Here is a 23346-nt window from a genome sequence, read left to right as displayed (position 1 = left end):
AATATGCAACAAAACTTTGCCACATAGACTTCAGACATTAGTGATACAACGCGAAAACAGGCCCACCGAGTCCATGCCGATCAGTGATCGACCCACACACCAGCACTATCCTGCACATTTACAATTATACCCAGCGAATTAACCGACAAGCCAGCATGACTTTAGTGTGTGGCAGCACACCGGAGAACCTGGAGAAAGCCCACGCAGTCACAGGGAGAACGTACAAAGCACGTGCAGATAGCACCCGTAGTCCGGATCGAACACGGGTCTCAGGCGCTGCGCTACAGTGCCGTCCACATCACAAAGGAACACTGGTAGGGGGGGAAACTAATTTCAATGACTTCGTAAGAGTAGGAAAGAGATCGGTAAAATGAAAGCATGGCCACCAAAATTGAAGTGTTGTTGTTTTAGGATTGTGTTGTGTAGTAGTTCATAGGTGATTTAAAAAACAAAAACAAAAAATGAATAAGGGTGTCAACATTTAGTGAGCTAATTGTAGAAATATGTTCCTGAGGTGGACATGGTTTTTTTTTGATAGAGAAACATTGGTGATCAATGTGCGGCCAAATATGGTTTTAGGTTGAGGTTGTAGACGGGAAGATGGATGGTGTCGTTGGCAAAGAACGGATTCAATGGAAGCTGGAAGCAAAGGTTTAATCTTCCCAATGTTTAGATGGTGGAAATTTGAGTCTGTTATTACTAATAGCCCTGTCCCACTGTACGAGTTCATTCAAGAGCTCTCCCGAGTTTAAAGAAAATAGTCAACCTCGTGATAAGTACGTAGCGGGTACGTCGGAGCTCAGGACGTCTCTTAGCGGCTCGTAACGCTAACGGCAGGTACTCAGGAAACGCGGTAAGCTCGGGAAGACTCGTGAAGATTTTTCAACGTGTTGAAAAATGTCCACGAGAGCCCCGAGTAGCGACGAGCGGCCATTACTGTAAATCTCTGAGTTCGAATCAGGGCAAACTTGGGAGAACTCTTGAATGAACTCGTACAGTGGAACAGGGCTTTAAGGAAATTCAGTTGCAGAGCACACATGATTCTTAAGTGACGGAACCATATTAAGGATGTACATGGCCAACTGTTAGTGCGGCTAGACACAAAATACTGGAGTAACTCAGCATTTCTGGAGAGAATGAATTGGTGTTGTTTCAGGTCGAGACCCTTCTTCAGACTGTGAGTCAGGGGAGAGGGAAACTAGAGATATGGAAGGGCAAGGTCAAAGCAGACGATGCTCGAGGAAATAGTTCATGATGACCGAGGGGAAGATGACAAGGAGGCATACAAATGGTAAAATTAATCAGGAGAGCAGTGAACCTGGTTGGAGAACTAGGGTGGGGGAGGGAGAGAGGGAATGCAGGGGTTACTTGAAGTTAGAGAAATCAATATTCATACCACTGGGTTGTAAGCTGCCCAAGCAAAATATGAGATGCTGTTCCTCCAATTTGCGTTAGGCCTTACTAGCGAGGCTTGATTCAAGTGAGACTTGATTAGTAAAGGTGTCGGGGATTATGGGGCGAAGGCAGGAGAATGGGGTTGAGAGGGAATGATTGAATGGCAGAGTAGACTTGATGGACTAAAGGGCATGTCGCACTTTCACGACCCAATTCACAACCTTTTTTACTCGTGGATATTTTTCATCATGCTAGAAAAAATGCCCTGACCTACTTGATGCCACCTGTACCTACGACTAACATCACGGCCTACTATGAACTCCTACGACCTCGTGACGACCACGCTGCGAGTATGAGTCAAGGGCAAACTCGGCAGAGGTTGTGAATTAGGTCGTGAAAGAGGGACAGGCCCTTGAAGGTGTCAGGGATTATGGGGCAAAGGCAGGAGAATGGGGTTGAGAGGGATTGATTGATCTGCCATGATTTAAGAGAGAGTTAGATAGAGCTCTCGGGGCTAGTGGAGTCAAGGGATATGCGGAGAAGGCAGGCACGGGTTATTGATAGGGGACGATCAGCCATGATCACAATGAATGGCTCGAAGGGCCGAATGGCCTCCTCCTGCACCTATTTTCTATGTTTCTATGATTGAATGGCAGAGTAGAATTGATGGCCAAATTCTGCTCCTTGAACTTTTGAACATGTTATATAACAGAGGGAACGGAATGGAAGAGTTAAGAGGGAAACTGGCAATTGCAAGAATTCACCTGGAACATTCACTTCTTTTCGAAGATTTTTCAAGCAGTTTTTCAATAGAAGCGGAGGCTGAATATACAGAGAATCATTTCAGATTGGCGAGATAAGATGCATGTGATTCCACAGCTGCTATTGAATAGTTGGAACCACATAAAGGCAGTTACACCCAATTGAAGGGCTGTGGTGTTATCGGGGTAAGTGATTGCGCTAAGTTAATGGTTGTTGAGAAAAGGCAGTTTTATCGTGGTCACAGTCAAATAGACTCTCCCATTGCAAACTGCTCAACTTAGCTTAGTTTGATAACGAGATACAGACAATTACCTATATGACCTGATGCTGCCTCGCTGCTCAGTAAAGTAATAGGATCTGAAAATGAACACAAAAAGCTAGAGTAACTCAGCGGATCAGACAGCATCTCGAAACGTCACCTATCCATGTTCTCCAGAGATACTGCCAAACCCGTTGAGTTACTCCAGCTTTTTGTGTCCATCTTCGGTTTAAACCGGCATCTGCAGTTCCTTCCTACACATAACAGGACCTGATTTTTTTTGTTTTTTGGGGGCAGGAAATTATAACTTAAGAGGGCTGATACTTCTGTCATAGAAGAGAGAATGAGAGAACCTTAAGATTTAAGCAAAGACGCAAAGTGCTGGAGTAAGTCAGCGGCTCAGGCAGCATCTCTGGAGAACATGGATAGGTGACGTTTCAGGTCAGGACCCTTCCATGGACAAAGTGTTTAAGAAGGAACTGCAGATGCTGGAAAATCGAAGGTAGACAAAAGTGCTGGAGAAACTCAGCGGGTGCAGCAGCATCTATGGAGCGAAGGAAATAGGCAACGTTTCGGCCCGAAACGTTGCCTATTTCCTTCACTCCATAGATGCTGCTGCACCCGCTGAGTTTCTCCAGCACTTTTGTCTCCCTTCCATGGACAGTTTTTTTTGGAAACCAGTATCTGCAGTTCCTTGTTTCTACTTAAGATTTAAATGATTTTAAGTAGACACAAAAGGATAGTCTTTACTTTCATAATTTTGAAAGATACTAGTAAAATATGACAAATAAAGAAGACACAACACAATGCTAGAGTAACTCGGTGGGTCAGGCAGCATCTCTGGAGAACATGATGGAGAGGTGACATTTCTTCTGGTTGAGAACCTGATTACTGAGTTAATCCTTGGTGTCTTGTGTCTATCCAAGATTCAAGAGAGTTTATTGTCATGTGTCCCTGATAGGACAATGAAATTCTTGCTTTGCTTCAGCACAACAGAACATAGTAGGCATTGACTGTGGCATCCTTGGTAAACCAGCGCAGTCTGAAGAAGGGTTTTGGCCCGAAACATTGCCTATTTCCTTCGCTCCATAGATGCTGCTGCACCCTCTGAGTTTCTCCAGCATTTTTGTCTACCTATGGTTTATGGCTATCCTTGGCATTGCCTATGGTCTATCCTTGGTAAACCAACAAGGTTCCTTGTTGGTACACAAAATTGCTGGGGAAACTCAGCGGGTGCAGCAGCATCTATGGAGCGAAGGAAATAGGCGACGTTTCGGGCCGAAACCCTTCTTCAGACTGATGGGGGGTGGGGGGGGGAAAGAAAGAAGGAAAAGGGGAGGAGGAGGAGGAGCCCGAGGGCGGGCGGATGGGAGGGTGGGAGGAGACAGCTAGAGGGTTAAGGAAGGGGAGGAGACAGCAAGGGCTAGCCAAATTGGGAGAATTCAATGTTAATGCCATAAGGACGCAAGGTCCCCAGACGGAATATAGGTGCTGTTCCTCCAATTTCCGCTGTTGCTCACTCTGGCAATGGAGGAGACCCAGGACAGAGAGGTCGGATTGGGAATGGGAGGGGGAGTTGAAGTGCTGAGCCACCGGGAGGTCAGGTAGGTTATTGCGGACTGAGCGGAGGTGTTCGGCGAAACGATCGCCCAACCTACGCTTGGTCTCACCGATGTAAATCAGCTGACATCTAGAGCAGCGGATGCAGTAGATGAGGTTGGAGGAGATCCTTGGTTCCTTGTTGGTTCCTTGTTCCTAAAGAAAGGACATTTAAAGCTGCAGGTTGACTTTTCAATGAATCCAGTTCCGTAATTTTATTGACCTAAAATGCTAACTGACAGATGCCCCCAGACTGAGGATTGCTGGGTTTTTTTCCAGTTTTTATTTGGTGTTTCACTATCCAAGGTATTTTGAATGTGTCCATGTGAAAGGTAGTTTGAAGATGTGGATCTGGAAGGAGGCACAAGGGACTGCAGATGCTGGCAAGTTAAGCAAAACACATTGCTGGAGGGACTCGACGGGTCAGGCAGCATCTGTGGAGGAAATGGACTGGTGACACTTCACCAGACTGATACTAGTAAATGGGGAGGAAGCTGGGAAAAGTCAATGAGTCAGGCAGGGGAAATGGACTGGTGACATTTCAGGTTGGTATGATTCTTCAGACTGATAGTAGTGGGGGGGGGGGGGGGGGGGTGGCTGGAAAAGCCAATGAGTCGGGCAGCTTCACTGGGGTAAATAGATAGGTGATGCTTCAGGTCAGAGTCTTCAGTCTTCAGACTGACACTGGTGGGGAGGGGGGGGGGGGGGGGGGGGGGGGAGACAATAGACAATAGGTGCAGGAGTAGGCCATTTGGCCCTTCAAGCCAAATTCAATGTGATCATGGCTGATCATCCACAATCAGTACCCCGTTCCTGCCTTCTCCCCATATCCCCTGACTCCGCTATTTTTAAGACCCCTATCTGGCTCTCTCTTGAAAGCATTCGGAGAACCCGCCTCCACCGCCCTCTGAGGCGGAGAATTCCACAGACTCACCACTCTCTGTGAGAAAAAGTGTTTCCTCGTCTCCGTTCTAAATGGCTTACTCCTTATTCTTAAACTGTGTGTGGCCCCTGGTTCTGGACTCCCCCAACACCGGGAACATGTTTCCTGCCTCTAGCGTGTCCAAACTCTTAACAATCTTATATGTTTCAATAAGATCCCCTCTCTCATCCTTCTAAACTCCAGGGTGTACAAGCCCAGCCGCTCCATTCTCTCACAAATGACAGTCCTGCCATCCCGGGAATTAACCTTGTAAACCTACGCTGCACTCCCTCAATAGCAGGGGGAAGGGAGAGAAGCTGGAAAAGGATGTCTTTGTAGAGTGTTCTGTAGAGAGACACTGCAGATGCTGGTTTACACCGAAGATTGACACAAAATGCTGGAGTATCTCAACAGACCAGGCAGCATTTTTGTAAAAATAGATTACAGTTTGTGTCGAGAGCATTCTTCACACCCATTGACATTTCAGTCTGAAGAAGGATCTCGTTCCAAAACATCACCTATTCCTTTTCTCCCGACCCGCTGAGTTACTCCAGCATTTTTGTGCCTATTCCTGGTGAAATAGTTTGGATGCTGTTTACATAGAAACATAGAAACATAGAAAATAGGTGCAGGAGTAGACCATTCAGCCCTTCGAGCCTGCACCGCCATTCAATATGATCATGGCTGATCATCCAACTCAGTATCCTGTACCTGCCTTCTCTCCATACCCCCTGATCCCTTTAGCCACAAGGGCTACATCTAACTCCCTCTTAAATATAGCCAATGAACTGGCCTCAACTACCTTCTGTGGCAGAGAGTTCCAGAGATTCACCACTCTCTGTGTGAAAAATGTTTTTCTCATCTCGGTCCTAAAGGATTTCCCCTTTATCCTTAATCTGTGACCCCTTGTCCTGGACTTCCTCAACATCGGGAACAATCTTCCTGCATCTAGCCTGTCCAACCCCTTAAGAATTTTGTAAGTTTCTATAAGATCCCCCCTCAATCTTCTAAATTCTAGCGAGTACAAGCCGAGTTTATCCAGTCTTTCTTCATATGAAAGTCCTGACATCCTAGGAATCAGTCTGGTGAACCTTCTCTGTACTCCCTGTATGGCAAGAATGTCTTTCCTCAGATTTGGAGACCTAAACTGTACGCAATACTCCAGGTGTGGTACAACTGCAGTAGAACCTCCCTGCTCTTATACTCAAATCCTTTTGCTATGAATGCTAACATACCATTCGCTTTCTTCACTGCCTGCTGCACCTGCATGCCCACTTTCAATGACTGGTGTACCATTAAGTATTATAGATGGTGTTTTTCAGGTTTCTGTGGAAGGATGAATGCACCAGTTAATGTTGTGATCTCCTTTTGGTGCAGTGTTTGTTACTGTGGTGTTCGAAGAGTTACAACTACCCTAGGAATACAGACTGCAGGCTCAGTGCTGCACTGCAGTATTTTTATATTCAGGTGTGATTATGTGCAATGTTTCTTTCCAAAATTAGGACAGCACAGCCAGCAAAACTAAACGAAACAGACTTCTTACAAAATTAATATTTATGTAAGACTTAATTTGGAATCTTTTCAGAAAGGGGCCAACTTTAAACACTGATTTTAAAGCATTGGTTCCAAGATCTTTGAGTAAAACTTTTAAACAGTGGCATTTGTGAGATAAATGAATATTCAAGTTTACCCGACCTATTTTTACCACAGGTAGACAAAAGTGCTGGAGAAACTCAGCGGGTGCAGCAGCATCTATGGAGCGAAGGAAATAGGCAAAGTATCGGCCCGAAACGTTGCCTATTTCCTTCGCTCCATAGATGCTGCTGCACCCGTTGAGTTTCTCCAGCACTTTTGTCTACCTTCGATTTTCCAGCATCTGCAGTTCCTCCTTAAACTATTTTTACCACAGCCGTTTCACAACAAATCTCTATGCCTTATGTTCGCAGTTGTCTTAGATAATACCAGTGACATCAACTTCTCCCAACTTCCGTTTTCTCAGTACCAGATTTCCACATCTTGACATCGTCTCTGTCAACCCTTGCAGACTGAACCAAAACATCGTGGTTGCCACGTGTTTTCAAAGCTTAGTTTGCCGAATGGTTGATTGCAGTTTTGCTGGGCCACTTTAATGTTACCCACACTCTTTGTTTTTAGTGTTATTATTAAATTAAATTAAATGTGCCCATTGGAAAGCACTTTGGGTTCTGACAGCCATAACTCTATAACCTCCTGTTTAAGAAAGAACTGCAGATACTGGAAAAATTGAAGGTAGACTACTTCTTCTTTCGTGTGGCGTGCACAGCCTAAAGTTGTTGGACAACTTGTTCTATTTGATCTTCCGTTTGTGCACGTCGAGTTGATTGCATTGGTCGAAACAGGGCGGACCACGTGAAGGTTGCAATCTTCCACCCCGAAGGTAGACAAAAATGCTGGAGAATCTCAGCGGGTGAGGCAGCATCTATGGAGCGAAGGAATAGGTGACGTTTCGGGGCGAGACCCTTCTTCAGACTGATGTAGAGGTGGGGGGGGGGGGTGGATTCGGGAGGTTCTATAACCTCCGGAATGCCTCGGTATCATCTTCTTCCAATTATGCTATGTTCAAGAGTGTTTTCATAAGTTCATATGTTATAGGAGCAGAATTAGGTCATTTGGCCCATCAAGTGTACTCTGCCATTCAACCTTGGCTGATCTGTCTGTCCCTCTCTATTTTGATTTCTCTAACTTCAAGTAATTCTTCCTTTCCCTCTCACTCCGTCCCTCCCCCACCCTGGCTCTCCGACTAGTTTCACTGTCCTCCTGAATCATTTTACTGTTTGTATGCGTCGTTGTCACCTTGCCCATAGCCAACAATGAACAATTATACATTTCCTTTATCGTCGTCTGCTTTGATCTGTATTTTCACACCTTACATGCTCTTTGTACCCATCCATATCTCTAGTTTCCCTCTCCCCTGACTCTCAGTCTGGTGAACGGTCTTGATCCGAAACGTCGCCCATTCCTTCTGTCCAGAGATGTTGCCTGCCTCACTGAGCATTATGTGTTTATCTTTGGCATGGGTTTAAGATGAGGAGTAAGCCAGTGAGGGGATTTGAGGAAAATTCCATCGCGGATGCAGGTTATAATCAGGAAGGGTCTATCAACAGGGGATCGGAGTCCTACAGCAAGAAAATGGGCCCGTCAGCCCAACATGCTGAACCCTTTGTTTAAGAAGGAACTGCAGATGCCGGAAAATCGAAGGTAGACAAAAGTGCTGGAGAGACTCAGCGGGTGCAGCAGCATCTATGGAGCGAAGGAAATAGGCAACGTTTCGGCCCGAAACCCCGAAGGAAATAGGCAACGTTTCGGGCCGAAACCCGGAAGGGTTTCGGCCCGAAACGTTGCCTATTTCCTTCGCTCCTTAGATGCTGCTGCACCCGCTGAGTTTCCCCAGCACTTTTGTCTACCTATGCTGAACCCTTTTCCAGTCTATGTAGTCTCATATGTCGACATTAGCTCCATATCCTTCTATGTGTTGCCTATTCAAGTGCCTGCCGCAATGTCTCTTAAGCCACGTGATTGTATCCTCCCCTGCTTCTTTTGCAGCTTAATTTAACTAACACCCACTCATAGTTTAAAAAAAATGTTTCCTTCTGATCCTTTTTTTTTTAAAGCTCCTTTCTCTTGCCTTAAACGTATGTCTTTTGTTTTTGATACCCTTGCCAAGGGAAAAAAAATTCTGACTATCTACCTTATCTATACCTCGCCCTATAACTAAAGTCCTCCAATCTAGGCAATATCCAAAATCGCAAAAGGCTTGCAGATTGTGTAAGTCTCATATCAAAGCAGAAACATAGAAAATAGGTGCAGGAGGAGGCCATTCAGCCCTTTGAACCAGCACCGCCATTCATTGTAATCATGGTTGATCGTCCCCAATCAATAACCCTGTAAATATTCAGCAGGTTAGAATGAATCAGTGGGAAGAGAAACGGAACTAATGTTTCGGGTCAAAGAGATTCTGACGAAGGGTTCATAAGATATAGGAGCAGAATTAGGCCATTCAGCCCATCAAGTCTACTCTACCATTCAATCATGGCTGATTTATCTCTCCCTCTTAACCCCATTCTCCTGCCTTCTCCCCATAATCCCTGACACTCGTACTATTCAAGAATCTATCAATCTCCGCCTTATATCCGCCAATATCCATTGACGACCTCCACAACGGTCTATGGCAATTAATTCCACAGATTCACCACCCTCTGACTAAAGAAACTCCTCATCTCCTTTCTAAAGGTATGTTCTTGTATTCGGAGGCTATGGCCTCTGTTCCTAGACTCTCCCATTAGTGGAAACATGCTCTCCACATCCACTCTCTCCAGGCCTTTCACTCTTCGAAGTTAAGATGGAGTTGAGTTAAGAAACAGTTATACAGGTACATGGATAGGACAGGTTTGTAGCGATATAGGGCAAACACGGGCAGGTGGGGCAGGAGGGACATGTGGATATGTTGGGCCGATGGGTCCGTTTCCACACTGTATCACTATGACTTTATCAGTGACCAAAATGTATACCTGTTTGAGGGGATATCTGTTGTTGTTACAACAGATAATCCTCCAACATTTTCGCCACCTCCAACGGGATCCCACCACTGGCCACATCTTCCCATCTCATCCCCTTTCGGCTTTCCGCAGAGACCGCTCCCTCTGTAACTCCCTGTTCAATTCGTCCCTCCCCACCCAAACCACCCCCTCCCCTGGTACTTTCCCTTGCAACCGCAGGAAATGCTACACTTGTCGCTTTACCTCCCCCCTTGACTCCATCCAAGGACCCAAGCAGTCTTTCCAGGTGCATCAGAGGTTCACCTGCACCTCCTCCAACCTCATCTATTGCATCTAGGTGTCAGCTGCTCTACATCGGTGAGACCAAGCGTAGGCTTGGCGATCGCTTTGCCCAACCTCTCCGCTCGGTCCGCATTAACCAACCTGATCTCCTGGTGGATCAGCACTTCAACTCCCCCTCCCATTCTGAATCCGACCTTTCTGTCCTGGGCCTCCTCCATGGCCAGAGTGAGTCCCACTGCAAATTGGAGGAGCAGCACCTCATATTTTGCTAGGGCAGTTTACACCCCAGTGGTATAAACATTGACTTCTCCAATTTCAGGCAGTCCTTGCTTTCTCCCTCCTTCTCCTCAGCTTCCCAGCTCTTCCACAGCCCACTGTCTCCACCTCTGCCTTTCTTCTTTCCGCCACCCCCCTCTCCACCTCCACATCAGTCTGAAGAAGGGTTTTCCTTTAAGACCGAGATGAGAAAAACATTTTTCACACAGAGAGTGGTAAATCTCTGGAACTCTCTGCCACAGAAGGTAGTTGAGGCCAGTTCATTGGCTATATTTAAGAGGGAGTTAGATGTGGCCCTTGTGGCTAAAGGGATCAGGGGGTATGGAGAGAAGGCAGGTACGGGATACTGAGTTGGATGATCAGCCATGATCATATTGAATGCCGGTGCAGGCTCGAAGGGCCGAATGGCCTACTCCTGCACCTATCTTTTATGTATCTATGTATCTATTCCTTCGCTCCATAGATGCTGCCCCACTCGCTGAGTTTCTCCAGCATTTTTGTCTAACTTCGATTTTTTCCAGCATTTGCAGTTCTTTCTTACACGCCTGTTTGAGGGGGGCATGACCAGAGGGAATTTTTGCACTAGCTGCTTCAACTTGCAGCCCTTCTTGGTAGTCAACCATCTCCATTCTGTATCTGCACTAACTAACTAACTCAATAACCCAAATAACTAACTCAAACATTTTCCTCATTTCGAATGCCCACATCGGCCAATATGTCCCAATTGCACTAGTCCCACCTGACTGCGTGAGGCCCATATCCCTCCAAACTTGTCCTATGCTTCCGCTGCTCTAGATGTCAGCAGATCTATATCGGTGAGACCAAGCGGAGGTTGGGCGATCGTTTCGCAATAACCAAGCTAACCTCCCGGTGGCTCAGCACTTCAACTCCCCCTCCCACTCCGTCTCCGACCTCTCTGTCCTGGGTCTCCTCCATGGCCACAGCGAGCAGCACCGGAAATTGGAGGAACAGCACCTCATATTCCGCTTGGGGAGTCTGCATCCTGGGGGCATGAACATCGAATTCTCCCAATTTTGTTAGTCCTTGCTATCTCCTCCCCTTCCTCAGTCCCCCTGCTGTCTCCTCCCATCCCCCAGCCTTCGGGCTCCTCCTCCTTTTCCTTTCTTGTCCCCGCCCCCCCCACCCCCGATCAGTCTGAAGAAGGATTTCGGCCCGAAACGTTGCCTATTTCCTTCGCTCCATAGATGCTGCTGCACCCACTGAGTTTCTCCAGCTTTTTTGTGTACCTATGGTTTATGGCTATCCTTGGCATTGCCTATGGTCTATCCTTGGTAAACCTTGTCCTATGCATGTACCGTCTAACTGTTTCTTATCAGATTCCTATTAAATCGTTTCCCCTTCACCCTAAACCTATGTGCTCTGGTCCTCGATTCATCTACTTTGGGCAAGAGACTGGCATCTACCAGATTTATTCCTCATGATTTTATACACAGTAATAAGATCATTCCTCATCCTGCTGCGCCCCAAGGCATAGAGTCCCAGCCTACTCAATCTTTCCCTATAGCTCAGACCCTCTAGCCCTGGCAACATCCTTGTAAATCTTCCTTGTACCCTTTCCAGCTTGACAACATGATGCCCAGAACTGAATGCCATACTCTAAATCTGTATTTACTCCAGCATGGTCTGAAGAAGGGTTTCGACACGAAACGTTGCCTATTTCCTTTTCTCCATAGATGCTGCCTCACCCGCTGAGTTTCTCCAGCATTTTTGTCTACCTTAATCCAGCATTTTGTGTCTATCTTCAGGGTAAACCATTTCTGCAGTTCCTACCTACACATTGTAGTGCATTAGTTCCAGAGGCAAAGTCCAATGTCTGCATGGGGTTGAGGTCAATTGGACAGTAGCCTAGTCTATGGATGGATCATTCAAAAGCACGATAACCAAGGAAAACAAGCTCTTTGTGGTTAAAATGTAGTTTTCTGCTGCCTCTTGTTTCCCTCCCATAGCTATTTTCTTCTTTGCTGCCTTGATTAAAGTTCTTGATCCGGAGGTGCGCAGAGTCCACAGATTCAATCTTTTCTTGCCAATAAATGTTGGGACTTTGGAGGCCTGCCAGTTAAAATGTACCAAAATAGTTCTATTCATGCAACTGCTGTGCGTGCAATAAATTACATGCAGTTTAGGGAGGGTCCAGATGCGAGTTAGATTGATGTTTCAGTGCATTGAAAATATTTTAAAGGTCATATAAATATGCTTTATTGTGCATGAATCAACTGCATAATCTAGATTCATCATAATATGCTGTCTGGACTTTTTTATATAGTCTAAATCTGTCAACATGGCTGTTGTTATTTTATGTGCTAATAATTATAGTTTAGAACAGTGGTTCCCAAACTTTTTTTGGCTCATGGCCCCCTTGGGCTCTTTAATTTTTCTGTGACCCCCGTGACATTATTAACGGAAAAAAGGTGGCTCCCTTAATTGAACCTGTGGACCCCTAAATTCCCAAATATTTCTGTGGCCCCCCTGAGATTTGCCATGGCCCCAGGTTGGGAATCACTGGTTTAGAGATACAGCACAGAAACAGGCCCTTTGGCCCAACGAGTCCGCACTGACCAGCGATCCCCGCACATAAAAGGGCCTGTCCCACTTTCACGACCTAATTCACAACCTCTGCCGAGTTTGCCCTTGACTCATACTCGCAGCATGGTCGTCTAGAGGTCGTAGGTAGGTCGTGATGCTAGTCGTAGGTACTCGTGGCATCAAGTAGGTCGGGGCGTTTTTACTAGCCTGATGAAAAATGTCCACGAGTAAAAAAGGTCGTGAATTAGGTCGTGAAAGTGGGACAGGCCCTTAACATTATCCGCCACACATACTAGGGACAATTGTACCTCTTTATACATTAATACCAAGCCAATTAACCAACAAACCTGAACGTCTTCGGAGTGTAGGAGGAAACCGAAGATCTCGGAGAAAATCCAGGCAGGTCACGGGGAGAACGTGCAAACTCCGTACAGACAGCGCCCGTAGTCAGGATCAAACCGGTGTCTCTGCCGCTGTAAGACCACAACACCACCATATGCTCCCTACACTTCTGTATAGGGGTGCTGGGCAATTTACGTTTATTAGCTCACTAGAAACATACATTGTGAATGAGAACGTCTTGGGCTCCAAATTGAATCCTTGAATGTCATTCGCAGGAGTACTGAGGAATTGCAGCATTTTGGGATGAGATAATAGTAAACCAGCATCTGCAGTTCCTTCCTACAGTTTACAGACCAGTTTGCTTGTTTAGATGAATTCAAGAGATTGATACAAAGTGCTGGAGTAACTCAGCAGGTCAGGTAGCATCTCTGGAGTACATGAGGTAGTATGCTTTGGATCTTAGGCAGTTCCTTCTCTCCTCCATACTTTGCTCTTGTCATCACTCTGATATAAGTTAATCTTCATCTCATCTGTCCACAAGACCTTTTTCCAGAATTGTGGTTGCCCATTTAAGTACTTCTTGGCAAACTGTAACCCAGCCATCCTATTTTTGCGGCTAACCAGTGGTTAACATCTTGCAGTGTAGCCTCTGTATTTCTGTTCATGAAGTCTTCTGCGGACAGTGGTCATTGACAAATCCACACCTGACTCCTGAAGAGTGTTTCAGATCTGTGGGCGCGGTTGTTAGGGGATTTTTCGTTATAATTGAGAGAATTCTTCTGTCATCAGCTGTGATGGTCTTCCTTGGCCTGCCAGTCCCTTTGCGATTAGTAAGCTCACCAGTGCTCTCTTTCTTCTTAATGATGTCCCAAACAGCTAATTTTGGTAAGCCTAAGGTTTGGCTGATGTCCCTAGCAGTTTTATTCTTGTTTCTCAGTGTGATAATGGCTTCTTTGTCTTTCATTGGCACAACTTTGGTCCTCATGTTGATAAACAGCAATAAAAATGTCCAAAGGTGATGGAAAGACTGGGGGAAAGACTAGGTGCTGAGAGCTCTCTTATACCTGCATTAAGGAGGCAATTAAACACACCTGAGCAATTACAAACGCCTGTGAAGCCACGTGTCCCAAACATTATGGTGCCCTGAAATGGGGGGACTATGTATAAACACATCTGTAATTTCTATATGGTGAAACCAAAATGTATAAAAATGGCCTTTAATAAAATCTGACAATGTGCACTTTAACCAAATGTGATTTTTTTTCGATTACATATCTCAATTTGTGGAGGACAGAGGCAAATAAATACATGATGGGTCTTTATCGCAAACATTATGGAGGGCACAAACTCTGTGAATTTTAAAAAGCTAGAATGTTCATATCTCTAGCAAACATGCATTATAGTCCTGTAGGTAGGAAAATAGCAATGAATAAGATTAATCTCTTACAAGAATTTTTTAATGTATTACTTTATGCGATGCCATTTGGTAACGTGTGTAACATTTTGGTTCACTTTCCGAAGAATGGCCATGTGTAATGTCACCACTTTCTCCTGGTATCTGCTTAACCAATTATTTTTCTTTATTCCCTCTGCTTGTTTGCTCATTCACCCCTTTCGCTGGTAAGCTCCTTCTCACTCGCCTTACATTCTCTTTTCTCGGCCCTCTCGATCTCTTTCAGCGTGCATTCCTGCAGAGAAACATTTAAGATTTCAAAATAAACATGAGAAATTGATGCAGTTTAGTTGTGGAAAAGACTAGCCAGGAAATAACTAGAAAAACCTGATAATGAAAATGTAATCTTTCGTACATAGTTGTGTCTCAGATCATTGTATCCTGAAATATGAAATTCAAGTTCCAGAACCAGGGGCCACAGTTTTCCAGAACCAGGGACCTCAGTTTTCCAGAACCAGGGGCCACAGTTTTCCAAAACCAGGGGCCAATGTTTTCCAGAACCTGGGGCCACAGTTTTCCAGAACCAGGGACCACAGTTTTCCAGAACCAGGGACCACAGTTTTCCAGAACCAGGGACCACAGTTTTCCAGAACCAGGGGCCACAGTTTTCCAGAACCTGGGGCCACACACAGTTTAAGAATAAGGAGTAAGCCATTTAGAACGGAGACGAGGAAACACTTTTTCTCACATAGAGTGGTTAGTCTGTGGAATTCTCTGCCTCAGAGGGCGGTGGAGGCAGGTTCTCTGGATGCTTTCAAGAGAGAGCTAGATAGGGCTCTTAAAGATAGCGGAGTCAGGGGATATGGGGAGAAGGCAGGAACGGGGTACTGATTGGGGATGATCAGCCATGATCACATTGAATGGCGGTATGGCCTACTCCTGCACCTATTGTCTATTAAAGTCTCTTCACACTTAATATCAGTGGCATTTTCAACCACTAGCTCGGGTCCAATTGGAATTTATACAGAATTGCCTCTGTTTTTCAGTACATTGGGTCATTAGTTTTCTAACCGAACTGTTGATCCAGTAGGCTATGATGAATTGTTGGAAGACAGCATCCTTCATTTGAACTACTACATCAAACTAAGTGGAACTGCCTATGCAGGTGGTTCTGCTGGATGTTAAGCTATTTTCTTTTAAGAGCCCAGCTTTTGTGGCCAGGATTTTTTTTTAACTGACTGTTATCCTTTGCTGCTGAACCTGGACCTGAATTTTTTTGGCTTATTATCCCTGTGTTTCCCATTCTCAGAGCAACCACTGTAAGAGTTAATAGTAGACCAAATGTTAATAAAGTTAGTGTTGCCCTCGCTGGACTCCTAGACCTCAATTCTACTTGCAAGATTGGGCTGAATCAGGTGCATAGATAGAAACGTAGAAAATAGGTGCAGGAGGAGGCCCTTCGGCCCTTCGAGCCAGCACCACCATTCAATGTGATCATGGCTGATCATCCAAAATCAGTACCCCGTTCCTGCTTTCTCCCCATATCTCTTGATTGGTAGCCCTAAGAGCTATATCTAAAGGGCCTGTCCCACTTGCGCGTCATTTACGTGACATCATTAATGCATCACAACGCGCGGATGGCGTGCATTACGGGCGCATGGCGCGTGTTGAGGTGTTGTGGCGTAGGCAGTGACGCGCGGTAGCGCGCGCCCCCCCAGGATTTTGGGATTCTCAAAATCCTCGCCCCCCACCTGCGTGACGCGCAAATGACGCCCAAGTGGGGCAGGCCCTTAACTCTCTTAAATATACCCAGTGATTTGGTCTCCACAGAATTGGCAGAAAATTCCACAGATTCACAACTCGCTGAAGAAGCGTCTCGACCTGAAACGTCACCCATTCCTTTTCTCCAGAGATGCCGGCTGACCCGCTGAGTAAAGGGCCTGTCCCACTTTCACGACCGAATTCACATGTTTCATCATGTTGAAAAAATGCCCTGACCTACTTGATGCCACGAGTACCTACGACTAGCATCACGGCCTGCTACGACCAACCTACGACCTTGTGACGACCATGCTGCGAGTATGAGTCAAGGGAAAACTCGGCAGAGGTTGTGAATTAGGTCGTGGAAGTTAGACAGGCCCTTAACTCCAGCATTTTGCATCAATCTACTGGAACCTAGATAGAGTGGATGTGGAGCAGATAGTTCCAATAGTGGGAGAGTCTTGGGCCAGAGGGTACAGCCTCGATATGCTAGCGCATTGCTTTAGAATGAAGGTGAGGAAGAATTTCTTCAACAAGAGGGTGGTGAATCTGTGGAATTCATTGCCACTGATTGGTGTGGAGGCCAAGTCATTGGGTATTTTTAAAGCAGAGATTGATAGGTTGATGAAGGTGTCGCAGATTATGCGGACAAGGCAGAAAAATGGGGTTCGGAGAGAGAAAAAAATCAGCCAAAATCAAATGGTGGTGCAGACCTGATGAGCCGAATAGCCTAATTATGATCCTACATCTTAAAGCAAAATAATTAATTCTAGGTATTCCCTGAATGTAAGTTGCTGCGAATTAAATCATAGATAGACATAGACACAAAATGCTGTGTCATAGATAGACACAAAAACCTTTTCGGGTCAGTCTGAAGAAGTGTCTTGACCCGAATCGTCACCCATTCCTTCTGTCCAGAGATGCTGCCTGTCCCGTTGAGTTACTCCAGCATTTAGCGACTATTTTCGGATTAAACCACCATCTGCAATTCCTTCCTACATACTAAGAATTAAATCATTTTCTTCTTAGGCCCCCTTCGGTCATGGCTGACCGTGGGTGTCTCCGGGGTTGGAGGACGCCAGTGCGTGACTTTGTTTAACGTGGGGAGACTAGTGCACAGACAGCCACCCCACGGTCCTTGACAGATCTAGGTCAGGATCCAGTGGCATGGAGTCCAAGACGACCGGAGACCCTTTTCTGCTGCAGCCTTCATCCACCTTCCCAGCCGTTGTGACGCTCCACTAAGGTCAGCCATCGTCATCCGCCTGTTCCACCGTTGAGGTCTTGGTTGGATTGCTCTTTTTCAGATACCTCCCCCTCGACCTTACTACCATGGGTGGCCCGACCAGGAGTGTAGCTCCAGACCCATCGCTCTCAGGATCTCAGGTCCACACAAGCTTCTCCACCACGACAAGGTGACAATCCACGGAGAAGAATCATACCGTACACCTAATACTACAAATGCTTTGGTCATTGTTAAGTTAGACTAACATTTAAAAAAAAATTCAGGCTTGAAGAGTGCAAGATGGCAAGGATGCTAAATCATGCCGACCCTTGTGTACTGACTCGGTGTGGTCTCGTCTTGCACAATTATTCTTAAGGGCCTGTCCCACGAGCATGCGGCAAGCGTGACCAAACCGGAAGCGGGGGCCGTGTGGAGGTCGAGTGATCCCCCGTACAGGGCCTGTCCCACGAGCATGCGGCTGCATGCGGCGAGCACGACCAAACCGGAAGCGGGGGCTGCGCGGAGGTCGAGTGATCCCGTACGAGTTGACGTGAAGTTCGAGCGAAGTCTGCGGGAAGTTCGCGCTAGGCGTACGCCGTCAAGACGTGCGTACGGCGTCGAGACGGTGCGTACGGCATCGAGACGGTGCGTACGGCGTCGAGGCGGTGCGTACGGCCTCAATGCGGCAGCGGGCCGGCAGGCCGTTGCTGTGCGGAATTCTTGAACAGTGTCAGTTTTTCGGAGCCCCGCGCGATGTCAGGACCAGCTCCGCACGACTCCATACGGCTCCGGCGATCGAAGTGGGACCGGCCCCGCGAGGCCGTACAGCTCAAGCGAATACGAACCCGAGGGGTAACTTTTTTACACAAAGGGTGGTGGGTATATGGAACGAGCAGCCGGAGGAAGCAGTTGAGGCAGGTACTATCATAACATTTCAGTGATGATTGGACACGGGAAGAACGTAAATTTCCGTGCAGACAAGCACCCGTGGTTAAGATCGAACCCGGGTTGGCACATATCCCTCTAAACCTGTCCTATTCATGTCCCTGTCAGGGACAGATCAGCCCTCATCCTCCTGCGCTCCAAGGAATGGAACCCCAGCCTCCTCAGACCCTCTAGCCCTGGCAACATCTTCATAGAATTCTGAAATGTTTGAAACATCAAAACTGTTTGAATTTTGAACAGAATTTCCATTGTAATGCAAGCGCTGTTTTGGCTGTTCCATGTAATTATGGTTGCTCCTCAGCCCCCAACTGGTTTATGTTTAATTGTTCTAATGGTTCCCAGCATTCAGTTTATCAACTGTTGTGTGAATATATTTAGATGCTACTAAAATGAGTCCTTTGTTTTGATAACAGCCTGATATTAATATTTGAAAACTCTCCAATCATCCTTGGACAAGTATTGCCTTCCTAATTGAGGCTCAGTATGTTCACCGTATTTTTAGTTTAACCTGCTCTGAAATGTGCCATGACCCAATTTTAAAATAATTTTCCACTTACAACCAGCTTATCTACGTCACGGATAGACACACAATGCTGGAGTCGCTCAGCGGGTCAGGCAGCATCCCTAGAGAACATGGGTAGGCAGTGTTTCAAGTCGGATCCCATCACACTTCAGAGGGATACACAGAACTTTTTTTGTTTATTATGGTGTTACGTAGTTTGATTTGATAAGGTCCCACATAGGAGATTAGTGGGCAAAATTAGGGCACATGGTATTGGGGGTGGAGTGCTGACATGGATAGAGAAGTGGTTGGCAGACAGGAAACAAAGAGTAGGGATTAACGGGTCCCTTTTAGAATGGCAGGCAGTGACTAGTGGGGTACCGCAAGGCTCGGTGCTGGGACCGCATGTATTTACAATATACATCAATGATTTGCATGAAGGGATTCAAAATAACATTAGTACATTTGCAAATGACACAAAGCTGGGTGGCAGTGTGAACTGTGAGGAGGATGATCAATGATTTAGATGAAGGGATTCAAAGTAACATTAACAAATTTGCAGGTACACAAAAATGGTGGAGAAACTCAGCGGGTGCAGCAGCATCTATGGAACGAAATAGATGCTGCTGCACCCGCTGAGTTTCTCCAGTATTTTTGTGTACCTTCGATTTTCCAGCATCTGCAGTTCCTTCTCTAACAAATTTGCAGATGACACAAAGCTGGGTGGCAGTGTGAACTGTGAGGAGGATGCTATGGGAATACAGGGTGACTTGGACAGGTTGGGGGAGTGGGCAGATGCATGGCAGATAAAGTTTAATGCGGATAAATGTGAGGTTATCCACTTTGGTAGCAAAAACAGGAAGGCAGATTACTATCTAAATGGCGTCAAGTTGGGAAAAGGGGAAGTACAACGGGATCTGGGGGTCCTTGTATATCAGTCTATGAAAGTAAGCATGCAGGTACAGCAGGCAGTGAAGAAAGCGAATGGCATGTTGGCCTTTATAACAAGAAGAATCGAATATGGGAGCAAAGAGGTCCTTCTGCAGTTGTACAGAGCCACAGTGAGACCACACCTGGAGTATTGTGTGCAGCTTTGGTCCCCTAATTTGAGGAAGGACATTCTTGCTATTGAGGGAGTGCAGCGTAGGTTTACAAGATTAATTCCCGGGATGGCGGGACTGTCATATGAGAGAATGGAGCAGCTGGGCTTGTACACTCTGGAGTTTAGAAGGATGAGAGGGCATCTCATTGAAACATGTAAGATTGTTAAGGGCTTGGACACGCTAGAGGCAGGAAACATGTTCCCGATGTTGGGGGAATCCAGAACCAGGGGCCACAGTTTAAGAATAAGGAGTAAGCCATTTAGAACGGAGACGAGGAAACACTTTTTCTCACAGAGAGTTGTGAGTCTGTGGAATTCTCTGCCTCAGAGGGCGTTGGAGGCAGGTTCTCTGGATGCTTTCAAGAGAGAGCTAGATAGGGCTCTTAAAAATAGCGGTGTCAGGGGATATGGGGAGAAGGCAGGAACGGGGTACTGATTGGGGATGATCAGCCATGATCACATTGAATGGCGGTGCTGGCTCGAAGGGCCAAATGGCCTACTCCTGCACCTATTGTCTATTGGTTGTTGTAGTATTAGGTTGTGCTGGTGATGCATGGTTTGAGAACAGCTCCATCCAGAACTGCAAGAAATTTCAGGTAATTGTTGTAGATCATCACACCAGCCAACCTCGGCAAGGCCAGCAGCATAATCCAGGACTAGTCTCACCTCTTCTCCCCTCTCCCATCATGCAAGAGGTATAGAAGTGTGAAAACGCACGCCTCCAGATTCAGGGACAGTTTCCTCCGAGCTATTATCAAACAAATGAACCATCCTACCACTAACTAGAGAGCGGTCGTGACCTACAATCGACTCCATTGGAGAACCTCATTCTATTTCTTTTTTATTTATTTTTTTTTCTCTTTTTTTCCTCTTTTTGTATGGCTTTGCAAATATTTGATTAGTGTATAAATGTAAATAATTTGATGTACATATGGAAATAGGTGTTTATAGCTGCTAAATTTGTATAAGATAATTATTTTTTTTAAAATATTTTATTTTATTAGAAGTAAGTACAGTCATATGGCACCAAAGTGCCTAATATATATTTTCATAATACATTTATGTACAACTTCTTTTTTTTTTTTGTTACACTGAAAAAAGATTAGAATAAGAAAAAGAAGTTAGATAGTAAAGGATAGAAAGATGTGAAATATATAGTGTGTGAAAAAAGAAAACGAGTAAATGAAGAAAGTTGAGAGAGAGAATAGAGAGAAGAAAAGAAAAAAAGAGATCATTATTTATAGTCTTGACCAACCCTCGTCCAGTCCTGAAACAGTTATTTTTTACAATTGTGTTGCACCATATGATTCCAAAAAAAAACGACGAATGGAGACCAACTCGTTATGAATTGGTCTGATTTATCCATTAGGAGGAATCGCATTTCCTCAAGATGAGCGGTGTCCAACATACTTGCAATCCACATTTTAAGCGTTGGTATTGATGTACCCTTCCAAAATTTAAGAATTAATTTTTTTGCTATTATTAAACCATAGTTAAGGAATAGATTTTGAGATGTGTTCAATTTATTCCCATCTTCCATTACGCCAAATATAATCATTTCAGTATTAGGTTCCATTCTTGTCTTGAATAATTTTGTAAATATTTCAAAAATATAATTCCAAAATCTATAAAGTTTTATGCAGGAGACTAAGGAGTGTGTTATAGTTGCCTTTTGGGCTAGACATTTATCACAAGTGGCGGATATATTTGGATAAAATTTGTTCAATCTTGTTTTTGAGTAATATAATCTATGTACAATTTTAAATTGAATTAAATTATGTCTTACATTAATTGAACATTTGTGAATATATATCAGGTATTTTTCCCATTTAACCTTCGTAATTTTTATCATTAGTTCCCGTTCCCACTCTTCTCTAAGTACCTCTGTCGATGGTAGGTCTATATTTAGAATACTATTATATAAATATGATATTAATTTTTGTGAGTCAGCTTCAATATTCATTGCCTCTTCCAATAAGTCAGGAGTTACTTTTTGATATCCTTGTATATATTTTTTCACGAAATCGCAAATCTGAAGATATTTAAAATATTGGTTGTTTTTCAATTTAAATTTTAATTGTAATTGTTGGAATGATAGTAAGTTTCCCATTTCATACATATCCCCGATCCTTCTAATTCCGAGACTTTCCCATTGGTTATATGTCTTATCAATAAGAGATGGTTTAAATAAAGGGTTATTCGCTATTGGCATTAACAGTGATAGATTTCTTAATTTTAAAGATAATTTTATTTGTTTCCAAATTCTTATTGTACCATATATAATTGGGTTCTTCTTATATATTGTGTTATTCAGTTTTTTTTGGGGAGAAGAGGATCGTTCCTATATTACTAGGATGGCAATCCTCCTTCTCCATTTTTATCCATTCTGTCTGTTGGGTAGAACTATCCAACCAATAAATCATATTCTTAATATGCACTGCCCAGTAATAATACATAAAATTCGGAAGTGAAAGTCCCCCGACCTCTTTTGGTTTACATAAGTGTTTTTTTGTGATTCTATGTGATCTATAGTCCCAAATATAATTAGTAATATTAGAGTCTAATTTAAAAAAAAAGTATTTTGGTATATATAGATTGAAATAGGTATAGTAATTGTGGTAGGAAGATCATTTTTATTGCATTTATTCTACCTAATAATGATAAGGGAAGTGTTTTCCAAAATTTAATCAACGTATTAAGTTTATTTAATAAAGGCATGAAATTAGCATTGAATAATGCTTTATATTTTCTAGTAATCTGAATACCCAAATATTTAAATTTTTCTGTTGCGATTTTAAAGGGGAACTTCAGTAAGTGTGTAGGTTCTTGAGGTTGTATAAGATAATTATAAGCAGTTGAATAAAGGGTGGGAATTAATAAGCTTTGGCTTCTTCCTGCTTCTTTTCGGACACATACGATTCATTTATAAATATTATTTACAATACAATACAATACAATGCGGTTTATTTGTCACATTGCACATAAGTGCAAGTGAAATGAATATGTCAGCAGCGGTACAATTATAAAGAACACACACCCCCTCAACACCCCACACCACCCCCCACACAAAACACACAAAGAAACATTAAAAACATACTTTAAAACATACTAAAAAAATAAAAAAAGTTGAAAAAACTAACGCGCTGCTGACAGGGGTGCCGCCATTGCAGCGCCCCCACCGACCAATACATGATAAAGGAAATTTATCATGTTAGTTGTAGGTATTTATGACACTTTATAATATTCTTGTTTTTGTTTTGTTTTTTGTATGCTGTTTCATACTTGCTTTTTATTTTTTAGTCTGTTCGAAATAAAGGATTTATTATTATTATCTTTAATCAGACTTTACTGGACTTTTTATTGCATTAAACCTTATTTCCTTTATCATGTATCTATATACTGTGGAGGGCTTGATTGTAAACATGCATAGTCTTTCCGCTGACTGGATAGCAGGCAACACAACACTTTTCACTACCTCGATACATGTGACACTAAACTAAAC

The 23346-nt window shown here is 44.3% G+C and overlaps 1 protein-coding gene across 10 annotated transcripts in view; it reads left to right on the top strand.

The window, feature by feature from the left end:
• mink1 (misshapen like kinase 1) overlaps positions 1–23346 on the top strand; it is a 233540-nt gene that overhangs the window by 90544 nt on the left and 119650 nt on the right. The window lies entirely within an intron of this gene.

This window comes from Amblyraja radiata, chromosome 43 (genome assembly GCF_010909765.2).
Source record: "Amblyraja radiata isolate CabotCenter1 chromosome 43, sAmbRad1.1.pri, whole genome shotgun sequence".
Classification (NCBI taxonomy): Eukaryota; Metazoa; Chordata; class Chondrichthyes; order Rajiformes; family Rajidae; genus Amblyraja; species Amblyraja radiata.
The sequence above is the reverse complement of the archived record's forward strand: the minus strand, read 5'-3'. Positions and strand labels throughout refer to the sequence as shown.